We start from the raw sequence: 12,806 nt of genomic DNA on the forward strand, positions 1-12,806 counted from the left end.
TTCTCATCCTTTATCTACAACATCTGTACAAATATAAGCTCTAACTAAACAAAGAAATGTATCAGGCTCTGGAGAGATGCCTTCAAGTCACATCTGTACAAAACACATCACTGCTTACTCATCATATCCATGTTGAACATAACCTGTAATCAACGCACTCCATGATATGACATCTCGAGCTGAAATATTGTCAAATACTTCTTGGGCTTTTCCAAGCATACCAGATTTTGCATACATGTCAACCAGAGCATTACAGATAAGTTCCTCTTGCTCCAAACCCCTCTCCACTATATTGCCCACGCAGAACAAAAATGCAAACACAACGACTAAGTATGTACAAACTAACAAATGTCACACACATAACTTTTTGGTGGATTCCAGCCTCGGATGCACAGCAGTACGACAACGTTTGTATATTAAGAAATCTCAGCTATTGCTATAGGTAGCAAATGCTTTGCTATAGATGAAATTAGTGAAGTTACTTGAAGACTCTAACAAAATTGATAGGTCTAAAGATAATTTGGCAAGATGCAAGGGTGTTATTTCTATGCTAAATAAGAGATTGATGTGGCATACTAGATTGTAGATTGGCTATGTTACTCCAATCTCTTCTTCTATATCTTTGCATGTATCTACCCCTATATCTTTTTGAGTAGCTACTCCTATGCCTTTACATGTTTCCATGGTTAAACTACCTATTTTGTTGGCTTCTTCTACCATGGATGAGGTCTTGGATGAGATAATCAAAATTATGAGGGATCTAAAGCTAAATATTTCAAGGGTGGAAGCTAAATTATGAGGGATCGAAAGCTAAATATTTCAAGGGTGGAAGAACAAGTGAAGGATGTAGATCTATCTATACCACCCAAGAGTTTGGGAAGAGAAGCATTTATGCACAAATGTATATGGTGCGATAGCACTAAACATAACCACATGCACTATGAACCCTAAAGAGATGCTATGAGGCAAAAGCTGATTTTTTGGAACGATGAAAAAAAGTGTGCTAGTGAAACAAATTTATCTATTGCCATAAACATTCGTAAGGGTAGTATGAAAAAGATTTTGGAAGATATGGCTACACACTCATCTTATGTTATTGTAGAAGTAGTATTCTATTCTTGCAAATTGAAAATATCCTAAATGCAAAAAGATGGAGCTATGGACCTATGCCTTGCAAATTGTACAAAAGCAGAAGGTGCCACAAATAGATTTGGATAGTGTAGGTAGGACTACTAGAGCACAAACTAGGTGGGATGCCACTATTGATACCTACTTAGTTTCTACCAACTTTTCTATCACAATATAGAAGTTATGGTAGAGGAGAGTATAGATGCTTTGATAGAGGATACTAGAGATGCAATACCAAAGGGTATTAATGATGCAAAGACCTTGACTAGGGATACTTCTATGCTATCCAATATGTAGGATACTATTGATGATACATATGTAATAAGTGTGGTTGTAGATGCAATATTAGAGGAGAAAGCACATGATATACATATTTCATTTGATGATTTAGATCAACTAGCCACTAATGCTACTGTGAAAGTGTCTATTATGGATGATACTTTGATTGAGAAGGAAGATGCTAGCAGTAGTGTATGCAAATAATACATGGAAAATATATGCAACTGATCTACTAATTTAGAATGAAGAGGAAATAGATTATTTTGATGATGTTGTTGATGAGATAGATGTAAATGTTATTGAGAGAGTACCACCACTTCTACTTGTTCTAGTTGTAGAGATGGTAAAGTTTGTGCAAGTGAAAGAAAATGTTAGCCAATCAATATCTAACGTGGACGATCCATCTTTATGGAGATTTAAATCTAGAAGCATATGTTTTCATATGCATGATGACAAGGTACATGTGGATGTATGATTTTGTATGTATAATATTGGGAGAAATGTGCATATGTTTGACAGTCCAAAATAAAGTAGGTTGCTACTAGTCAAAGGGATGTGGAATGTTACAATGATATTATACAATGAAGATGGATTTACACATTCTAGAATGCTACAAAGTTTTGATGTAACCACATATACACGAATTTGGAAATTTTCATTCTAGAATGCTACAAAGTTTTGATGTAACCACATATACAGGAATTTGGAAATTTTCATAAAGTTTGGTAATTCCTAATGTGATTAATATTCGGACACATGGTTAAATCTTATCCCCTTACTTGAAGGTGAAATTGTCCCTAAATACTATATAAGCAAACCCCAAAGTCCCACTTTCAAATATGGGGTTAAGATTTAGCCACTTGGTCAAATATTTACTTCTTATTTAAAAGTGGAACTTGGGAGATTCCATTTGATCGTAGAGGGTCTATTAGTTTTGTAGAGTTGGATGTCAAAGGGTTGCATGTTATTTAGGATGCATGAGCTTACGATACCTTATGATCTAGGTTGGAGTGCTTGTGATAGCTACATATTTCTAAGGATGATTGTGATTTGGAATTATGATCCTCACAATAGTATAAATATGGACATGAAACTTTGGGTGAAGATAAGATGGATTTTGAACCCCAAAGGGATGCATAAGGTGGCATATGCGAAAGGATGTGCAAGTTTGGAGAGGATGGATATCATGTGGTTACATAATCAATGAAGAAAAAATAAGAAAAATGCATGCATATAAATATTTCAGGCATATGTCTATGGACTATTTATGTATAATCCTAACAAATTTTATAGGTTTAAAAGTGGTCTTCAAAATAGTTTGAATATCCATTATTGAGTTCTATTAACTTAATGATAATTTTCACTAAGGAGGAGTTGTCTTGACTGTTACAGGGTGTCTAGGTATAAATATACAAAAAAGCTATGTGTTTTACAAAAAATGGAGTTTCTAGATATTGAGAGATGATTTTTGCAATTCTCCAATAAATTTGAGTACATGGATATCCATATTCTGAGTTTGAAGGAGAAAGCTAGAGCAAAAAGAAGTTACACTAAGTTCAAGACATGACTATTGATCTCATGGCTTTAATACTAGATTTTTTACTTAAGGTTTCTACTTGGCTAATGTTGATGGATACTTTGGGCTATCAAAGGGACATTTTTTCTCAAGGACTGTGTATAGTCCGAGACTATACTTGTAGTATACAAAGGGATTTATTGATTAATTTAAAGTTTCTTTTTGGTACTCTTGATTCTATCTCGTGCCTTGTTTCTTTCCTTGAATCCTTGTGTTTTGCCATCTTTATATCAGAGAGTAGCTTGTATCCTAATTTCTCTCTCTTTGTCTTTCAGTGTTTCTTTTCTTTTTTATATTTCTTCTTATGTACATCTTCCATGTTTTGCTTTGGATTGGGTCCACTAGGAGGTCTAAACTACTGAGGCTCTATTCTACCATCCCCTCTATTAACCTTCTTTGAGGTCCCTAGGTTTGTGCCATATCTTTTTCTTTTATCTTCCATTATTGCATTTGTAGTATGTTGCTTTTCTAACTAAGCACATACAGAATAGCACACCACAAGGAGATCCCACACCCACTCTTCTCTCTAATACTTAGACCTAAGTCATTTAGCTTTATCTTTGGCACTTTATCCTTACATGCAGTCTACATGGCATGCATCCATAACTCTTCTTTCTTACATACACTAGTAATTGGAGATCTCTCTATTTGTAATCCATGGGTAGTAGTACCTATGGTTGCATATGCATTTTCAAGTCTACATGACCTTCAAGAAACTTTTGCATACCTTCCTTCCTAAAGTTTACAAAAAGGGGTATACAAGTTTTATTTACATGAATATTTGTATCCTTCAAAAATATCCGATTCTTTCTTAAATCATTTCTATATGACTTGCACTATTTAGGTCATGCTATGTACTATCACACAATATGCAACATCACAAAAAAATCTATAGTGTTGAGAAATATGCAATCACACCCATGTGTGAAGAGGTTCTCAATCCCATTAGCACAGTGGTACAGAATGTTACCTATGGAGCTCTATAAAGCATTGTACTTAACTATCACTTTTACAATAAGTAATGCAATATCATGATGCTTTCCTCTTTCATTTAGTGTCATTGTCATTGTCAATCTCATACATAAGGTTGTATTTATGAGTCCAAGCTTCCATCTTAGAACCTAATTCAGTTGTGTAACAGTTGTCTACTCATTGTCTATGTCAACATGAATCTAGCCTTCATCTGCCATCCACCATAGGTCATGCCATGCTCTAGATCTGTTCTTTTAACATGGTATCAGAGCTCAGCTAAGCATGGTGTAACTCCCTTCTCTACTTTCTCAATCCCTCTTAACCTCAGGTTAGCTCAAATCCAGCTCATGGTTCCATTTGTCACTTCCATCTCCACTTGACCTTGTGGTAGCCATAGCCAAAATAGTACCTACCTACCTTGGAGCCTCTTAATCCCTTCAACCAGGCCATATTGTTTAGTACTATTAAGACTTAAAAGATCTTTTATCTTTAGTATGTGTGTAACTGACACTCTGTCACTCTGTCATATGTCCAGCTGTATTAACAAGTGTGGGACATTAAATAAGTCGGTGACTTTAGGCTGTGTGTGCATGGTTTGTAAACCTTAGAGCACTCACAAGGAAATTTTTATCATTCCCTATGTAGGAAATTTTATAAAATGTAGGAAATTCATTGATATTTCCTATATATGTATCTATGTATTTCCTACATATAACTAGGGAATCAAATTCCCCACATCTACTAGTAGGGAATTACACATCAAAAGAGAGAATTTTCTACATTCTTTCAAAATTACTTACAGAAGAGAAAATGATAATCTGATTCCCCACTTGTAATAGTAGGGAACTATAAATCATTGTAGTCAATTCCTATGTTCTCTCAAAATTCCCTACATAAGAGAATGTAAGAATGCCATTCCCCACTTTTAATGGTAGGAAATTATATGTACGTATGAAGAATTGCCTACATTCCCTCAAAATTCTCTATATAGGAGAATACACAAAATTCAAGCATTGCTCTAGGTATTTAAGATCTAGCTTATTAAAAAAATTATAAATTTGTTAAATTTGGAATTGACCATATGAAGGTGTCTAAGAGCCATCGATCCCAAGTACACACATATACACACGTATACATGCATGTACACACACACATGCCCTCTCCACTCCTAGTTAAGAAGTCATATCTAGATGCAATTTTGGACTTGTTTTCCTTGAATTAAATTTTAGGAAACTCATTGAAAATGGCTCCCATATTATACAAATGGGTGGTCTCAAGCTAGCTGCCCAATCCTATGCTAAACATAACTCTATTTTGTTTCATGCCCATCTAGTGTAACAATGCTTCTTGTTTTTGCTTTGTTAATTTAAGAATCTCTTCTCTTACTCCTTCAAAAGCTTATTTCAATGGTGCAACAAGCCATGTGAAGGTAACATATGACTAGCTAATAACTAACTATTAGTCCGCATTTAAGTAGCTCAATATATATAAACACTAGTAGACATGATTGTTTGATAAGTAGGAGGGAACAATTTGTTGCCTTTGATATGGACTTGATGAAATTGAACTATTAGAGAGCCTGTAATGAGGATTATTTGTAAAAGACTTTAAGTATGTAAAAGACTTCTTGCCTTCCTTAATTATAGTGAGTTAAAAGATTTTAGACTAAGATAGGTTCCTATAATTTGTTATTTTTACTATGAAGTAGAATTTATATTGAATATTTACAAACATAAAACTTGGTGACCTGGCTAAGCCAAAATGCTTCAACTCTTAGCTAGGTGCTTAACAGCAACCTTGAAGACTTGGTCATTTTTCCTAAGTGCAGTAGAGCCAAAGCATTGCTTTATATTTTTAAACATAATATATATTGGAAATTTATTTTCCTTCTTTATGAAAACCTTATTCCTAATGGTTCAAATGATTTTTAGAACAATGACCCTTACTACTTTTCCTAATGGTATTATTTAGCCTAACAAGATGGATCCATTCTCCATGGGGGATTCACTCATAGTAAAGAAGACATGTCACCTACATGCAAGGACTTCTAAAAAAACCCTATTTATGAAGCTTGTAAGACTAATATATCCCCCTATTTAAGCTTATAAGATATATACATGTATGTCTTTTTATGTAACCCCTTTTTTAAATGTAAGACTTCATAGAACATATACTAACTTTATTTTTAAAAGTTGGAATTATCCTAAGCAATTAAAAGTATCAAAATGGTCATATCAAAAAGTGATTTGTGTAGTGGCACTTGGATACCATTGAAGTATGTGTCGCGATGTTTTTGAGTGCCCATGCCCCCTTACCACATGAGGAGAGAGAGTAGGGGAATCGAATGCCAACTCCCCCCCTCCCACACTATGATTAATACAAATCAAGAAAAAAAATCAAACAAAAATTAAAGATTTAATTTTTTTCTCTAAGAAAAACTTAGGTTTAACCTCTTACCAAGCACCTTGAAACTCCTGATACTAACATCTAGTTAGTAGTCATAAATTACAGTACACGTGAATGAGTGAACTTAGCAAAGAGTATTAACAACACAAGCATCACATATATGTGTTTAAAAGTACTTCCCTTCATAGATATCCTTGAATGAAATATATGTTGAAGATACCTCCAAAACTGTAATGCTGCAATGTACTTTGCTTCATTACCATAAGATTATTAATACATATACTTTTCTTCACCATCAAAGGATTGCTAATGCAGCCATATGCCTTTTCTATTGCATATTGGTGGTTGAGATGGACCCAAAACTACTGGCTATTGCTACCAAGTGTGGTTTCAAGCTACTTCATGCACATGAGTGATGGAGAGAGTTTATGACCTTAAAACTCAAATTACACAATAACTAGATGACCTCAAAAGTTATTTGATATTTCTTGGTAGCATATATGATGTATATGTAGCATCTTTCATCTTGCAAAGAAAAAAAAGATTATTAATTTAATACTAATGCATAAGGACAACACATTAAAACTATTATAGATTTTTATTTTACTCTATGCACTTCAAATTACCTTATGTATCTTTTACATAGTCACTGGGATCAAGTTGATATTTCTTTGATATTGGATCATAGCTCAAATTTGCCAGAGAAATTATAGATTCCAAGGATACTAATTGATTATTAACAATATCATATGTGTAGCATCTACTTCCTTTGGTTTTTTGATACCATGCTAGATGAATCTCGACATTTGAAGGACGATCTAGAAGATCAAAAAGGCCCCTTGTCTCTTTCATACTATTTCCTAGCTTCATTTTCATACTCATTACTCTTCCGATGTACCATATGCCTTTCTTGACCCCTTGACTAGTATTTGGAACCTTGCCTTTTCTTTTGAGCTTTGTATTATCTCTAAATATAATATCTTCAAATGGAACCGCACAATCATATCCTATTCCAAGGCAAGTATTGGTTTGAGGTTTTGACTTCATCTCAAATGAGAAATATGCTCCACTTCTTACCCTTGTTAATATATCCTTTGATAACGTAGGATTTCCATTCAAATGGCTCACAAGTGTGCTCTTGCACAAAGTCTTCCCATCAACTTCCACCAAAGGTGATATTTGGCTCACCACATTCTCTTCATTTTCAACTATAGAATCGATGACATGGCGAAGCTCACTTTGTGCAATTCTATCCTCTTCATCAACATCCAATACTGTATCCATGATCACATCTCCAACAAAATCATCCAATGAAACTTCTTCTTCTTCAAGATTGTCATGTGCATTGTTTTCAAGATGCTCTAAGATATCTTATTTTTCCCATGAGGCACCACATGAAGCTTCACCTTTCATACCAAGCTCGCAACACATGACCTTTGCTTTTGCTAAACCCTCCTTTAATGCATATACAATATTTTCATCGGTACTCACAATTGTGTAGTCATTTAAATTTGCCAAAGGAATGCCAGGCATATGATTCATATCAAGCCATATGTTTTCTTGCTTTGAGTGAGCTGCCAAAAAACTTAGATTTGAACTTGATTGAAACTCTGAAATTCTATTCAATGCTCATGCACTACTCAACAAGTCACAACCATCATAACACCTCTCATTGCTAACCATTCCACCTACTTTACTAAATAAATTCTCACAAAGCATCAGATCCCGTAGAAGATAAAGGAGTTGCCAAGTGATTATATTTGTCTCTGAAGATCTTTATGAGAAGAACCACAAAGTGACATGAAAATTGGATGTCCATGAAAGTTTCTCTACTAATGAAGTTTTGCTTGAGCATATATACATCATGCTTGGTGATCCACATGCGCCAAATCCTAATAAAACATCATAAATCAACTAATTAATAAGACATAATGGTGCTACCATAGCAACAACATGAACATACAATATCACTTATTTATATATGTTCAATACATAACATGAATTCTGTACCTAAAAAAGAAGGATACCATTCCAGCAGCTTTCACACACTCATACAAGTTGAGCATAGGAGATAGAAAAATATAAATGTATGCTGCCACAATTGAGAGATACACCTTTGTTCCAAGTGTTTGCTCTTGACAATGATTGGATCCCATCTGTAAGAGCTCTCAAAAATTTTCAACTTTACCTCCAGCTATCCTCTATGATGATCTCCAATTTTGTCTATCTTTTCTCTCTATATCTCCTTCTTGCAAGCCATGATCATCAACCTTGAAAATTTGATATACCAAGGCTACATGATTCAAGGTGACAAGATCATTACCAAAAGCACTAATCTTTTAGATGCATTATGTAGAGGATTAATCATCTTCTTTCCATTATGTATATAATCTTGGTCATGTAATCCAATGATGCTTCCATCATCTTCCATAGAAGTTGTGAAAGGCCAAATTTTCCAAGGAATTGAGTATCAAACACCCATAAGAGAGCTATACTCTTCAACCATAAGATTTCTTTGCTTTGAATCTCCATCAGAAGCATGACCAAGTATTGGTCCAATCACATCCTCAACATACATATTCCAATTAAAATTGACTTCTTTCCATTGCTCCTTGATGGACATAGAGTCAAACCTATTACAAGTTAGTTGTATAAGAAGAACTAACTTTTGAAAGCATTCAACAAGAGGATTTGCAATCAATACTCTTTCATAGTGGGCAATCACATTATGCTCAAATGCATCAACAATTCTATGATAACCATTTTCACCATCTCCAACAAGTACTATGAAATTTGAAATGCATGTGTGATCTATCTTCTTTCCACACAAAAAAGCAAGTTGGTCATCTCTTGATATCCACCTCACCATCCTCTTGATCATAGTCTCATCTTCAGCAACAATGACACATACACTTCCCATGCAAAGCCCATTTTTCAACATATGATGCTTATATGTCTCTATCACATGCTTGAATACATCCTCTCTCAATCCGGTCCTATAACAAAGATCTTTTCTCATAGCCCTAGATGTAGTTGAAATATGTGGACCTTGAAGATTCATGGAGAGAAAGTTATGCAATCTTGTACCTCCCCAAATCTTGACAGCTTCAAAGAGATTTTTTGTTGTATCAGAATATCGCTTTCCTTGACCCACTCTTCCTATGTTTTGAGAGATGTTGATGAAAAAGTCCCAAAAATATTTCTTCCCCTCAAATAAGCCATGCTTATGTTCATTCACAATATCAGTGCAAAACTTCTTTACATCTCCTCGTACAAAGGCTTGAGAAACACTTTCTTGAAGACTCCTCACCTTTACACTCAAAGTAGCAACCGTTGTCCTTGTGAACCATATTTCTTTTTTGAATCATCAAACCATTATGTTTTTAGTCCTAGAATTTCTCAATATCTCAGAATGAGTCAAAGTAATCCAATCTTCTACCACCTCTAATGTCTCTTAATCCTCTTTCCCCTCTAGAGTGCAGGTCTCGATACACACACATGCAAAAGTCTCTCACCTTGGGAATGGATGCACATGATGAGCACTAGAGATTGGAAAAGGGAACTCCCTCCAAACATACCCACTTGCAATCATTGTGATGAAATGTGCCATTGATCTCAAAAAGCTCTATTCCCAATAAAATCAATGTCTTTGTGCTTGGCTCACAAGTCCAATGCACACCTCCTCTACTATCATTCAAGAAACACTTTACATTGATCATGTGGTTTCTAAACTTATATGATCCTTGCCAAAATCCCCAACAAAGAGTAGCAAGTAAACTCTCCTCTGCGCAGTACATAAGTTCTATTGTTCTCTTCATAGTGTAATGATTATTAAAAGAAAGACAAAAAAAAATCCATAATGCTAAAAAATACCAAGACTTGTTAAAGCTGTATATCTGAAGGTCTTTGTGGAAACTTAAGACCTAATGCATTGGAAGCATCTACATATCAAACATAGTGAAAACTATTAGTTAGAGTAAAAGTTTCATTGTAAAAATAAACAAACACCCTTTTCTTGAATTAAGTACTTGTGTATTGGATTGGCTTTAAAAAACCAATTAGATTTCTTTGATTCTTGTCCAAGACCATTACTTTACTTGGGCAGCCTACTTTCTTAAGCTCATCACCATCTCTGTTGGTAGTGCCTCTCACTTGAAGCTTTGACTTCATGTGCTCTATCATGCACAATCTCAAAGAACCTATCCTTGGTAACAATGGTAGCCACTTATCATCCAACGGACACCTTATGAAAACCTTTGACAAGGTAGTGTAGTTTATCATAGTTTCAAGAACAAGTTGAGATTCTAGATCATTCTCACTTCCAAAAGAAGCAATATCAAACATTGCTTCATCTATTTTTTGTTTATTTTGTGTCTTTATCTCCTCCAATGATGGTGTGACTCCAAGCATGTCATGCCTTTGCTTCCCTTTCTTATCTAAGCCAATAGCTCGTAAATGAGATAATGACTAGATATGCGAGTGTGTGAAATTGTATAGAGTATCATGACCTCCTTGACCATAAGAGCATTCACACTCACACCACATTTGAAACAAAGCTTTCCCTTCCTTATCCTTAGACATAAGCTCAAACCTATCATGTCGACCCATGGATTTTAGATAAATTTCCTTAGCGTTCTTGATATCCCTCTCCCACCTCTTTATCTCAGATGATATGGCAAGAACATCTTGGACAACACTCACATCATCCCTTGTCGACTCCATCCCATTGCTAGATACATGAAGATCACTAGCTCTAGCCTCCATGGATGGCTTTGCCGGCTCATTGCTAGCCCCCTCTGAATTCACTATTTGACGCTGGCATGGTGACTCACTCTCCTCTCTCAATTGAGTGGTGATCTCTTCAACATCAATTGTCCATCTCTCCTCTCTTTGCTCCAATAGGAAGCATTCTAGAACCTCCCAAAATCACAAAGTCACTTCAAATGAGACTATAGCTTTAAGGACTTGCCGCTTAAAATCGTACTGATTGTAACCGCCGCCTTCGATGAAGTCTATTTTTTCCCTGATATTCGTAAATTTTGGCTATTTTTAAGCACTTCTCGACATCAAAAATCATATGTCACTACTCTCACTATCACTTGAGCGTTCACTTCAAGTCTTTAGTAACTACATTCTTTGCTTCTTCAAACTCTTTTGAGCTAATATTATTCCATTTTTAAAATGAGAAAAATCTCCCAAGCTAAAAATACATCAAACAAAACACTCCATGAAGTATATAAAAGACAATAGAAGGTCCACAATAGCTCAATAGAAGGTCAATAGAAAGTACAAAAAATCATTCAACTAAAACTAAAACTAATCCAAACTATAAAAAATAATCCAAACCACTCAACATAATTCTCCAAACTACTCACTCATATCATAATCTATCAAAAAGAAAGAGTATAGATCAAAATAGAAGCAAAATAGACCATTGTAATCAAACAGATATACTATTGAACCACATAGCACATCATAACTCAATCAAAAATCATCAAGAGTTTCTCAAACCTACTCAACCCATTCTAAAACACTTCAAAAAACTTACAACCTATCCAAAAATCAATCAATCATAACTCTGATGAATAAAAAATGACTCAAAATCCAACAAAAAATAGCTTAAAATGCACTCATTTGTACTCTATGTATCCCTACACTTAGCTAAGGGAGTGTCATTGCAGCCTTGGAAATAGAATAATACAAGCTATAATCAAGCAATCACTCCAATCAACAACTTTAGTCCATAAGCACTAATCCCATTCAGGCCACAAATTAACTTGAGCCTAAACAAATATGTAAAAAAGAAAACCACAACCCAATATTAACCAATCCTTTAACTTAGTAAAAGATAATCCAACAATCTATTAAAGGATATAATAGCTTCTCTTTCTCCTCTACAACAAATCCATAGCTTTATCTTCAATAAACATCTAGCCTTGATCATCTTCAACTCCAAATTTATCTCCTCAATGATAAGGATAACTCACACACACATACACAATTCACATAGACAAAATATCCACAAAACATTGAACTTACATTCATGAGACAATGTACTCTAAAAAGCATGTACTCCCAAAAATAGATAGCAAAAATAAGGTTTTTAATTAAAAATCAAGATACATCAAAAAGCTAATCCACTTGCTTGTGAGAATGATAATATTTCTTCTTAAACTATATACTAAGCTTCAGCCTCTTCAATGATCTACTCTCATCCACAAAATAGATATGTACATTTTGAAAGAATTAGAGTCAACACATCCCTTCCATCGAGACAACAAACCTAGTAGGAAAGTTTTGAGAAAAATAATATAACACATCTATTTGAGCTCTTGATACATCCTCATTATGATTGATAATAAGAGGAGGGATAGACTTCTTTATATTTAGGCACAACTATTACTCATACAAAAAAGCTAAATACCAATAAAATTGAGTAGCCAAA

The 12,806-nt window shown here is 34.6% G+C and overlaps 1 pseudogene; it reads right to left on the bottom strand.

The window, feature by feature from the left end:
• Nucleotides 1-6,988: 6,988 nt before the first annotated feature.
• Nucleotides 6,989-8,246, bottom strand: LOC148017866 (uncharacterized; annotated as a pseudogene).
• Nucleotides 8,247-12,806: the final 4,560 nt, after the last annotated feature.

The sequence above is a fragment of the Lygodium microphyllum genome, chromosome 21 (assembly GCF_053477565.2).
Source record: "Lygodium microphyllum isolate KBCC chromosome 21, Lygodium_microphyllum_v1.1.10, whole genome shotgun sequence".
NCBI lineage: Eukaryota > Viridiplantae > Streptophyta > Polypodiopsida > Schizaeales > Lygodiaceae > Lygodium > Lygodium microphyllum.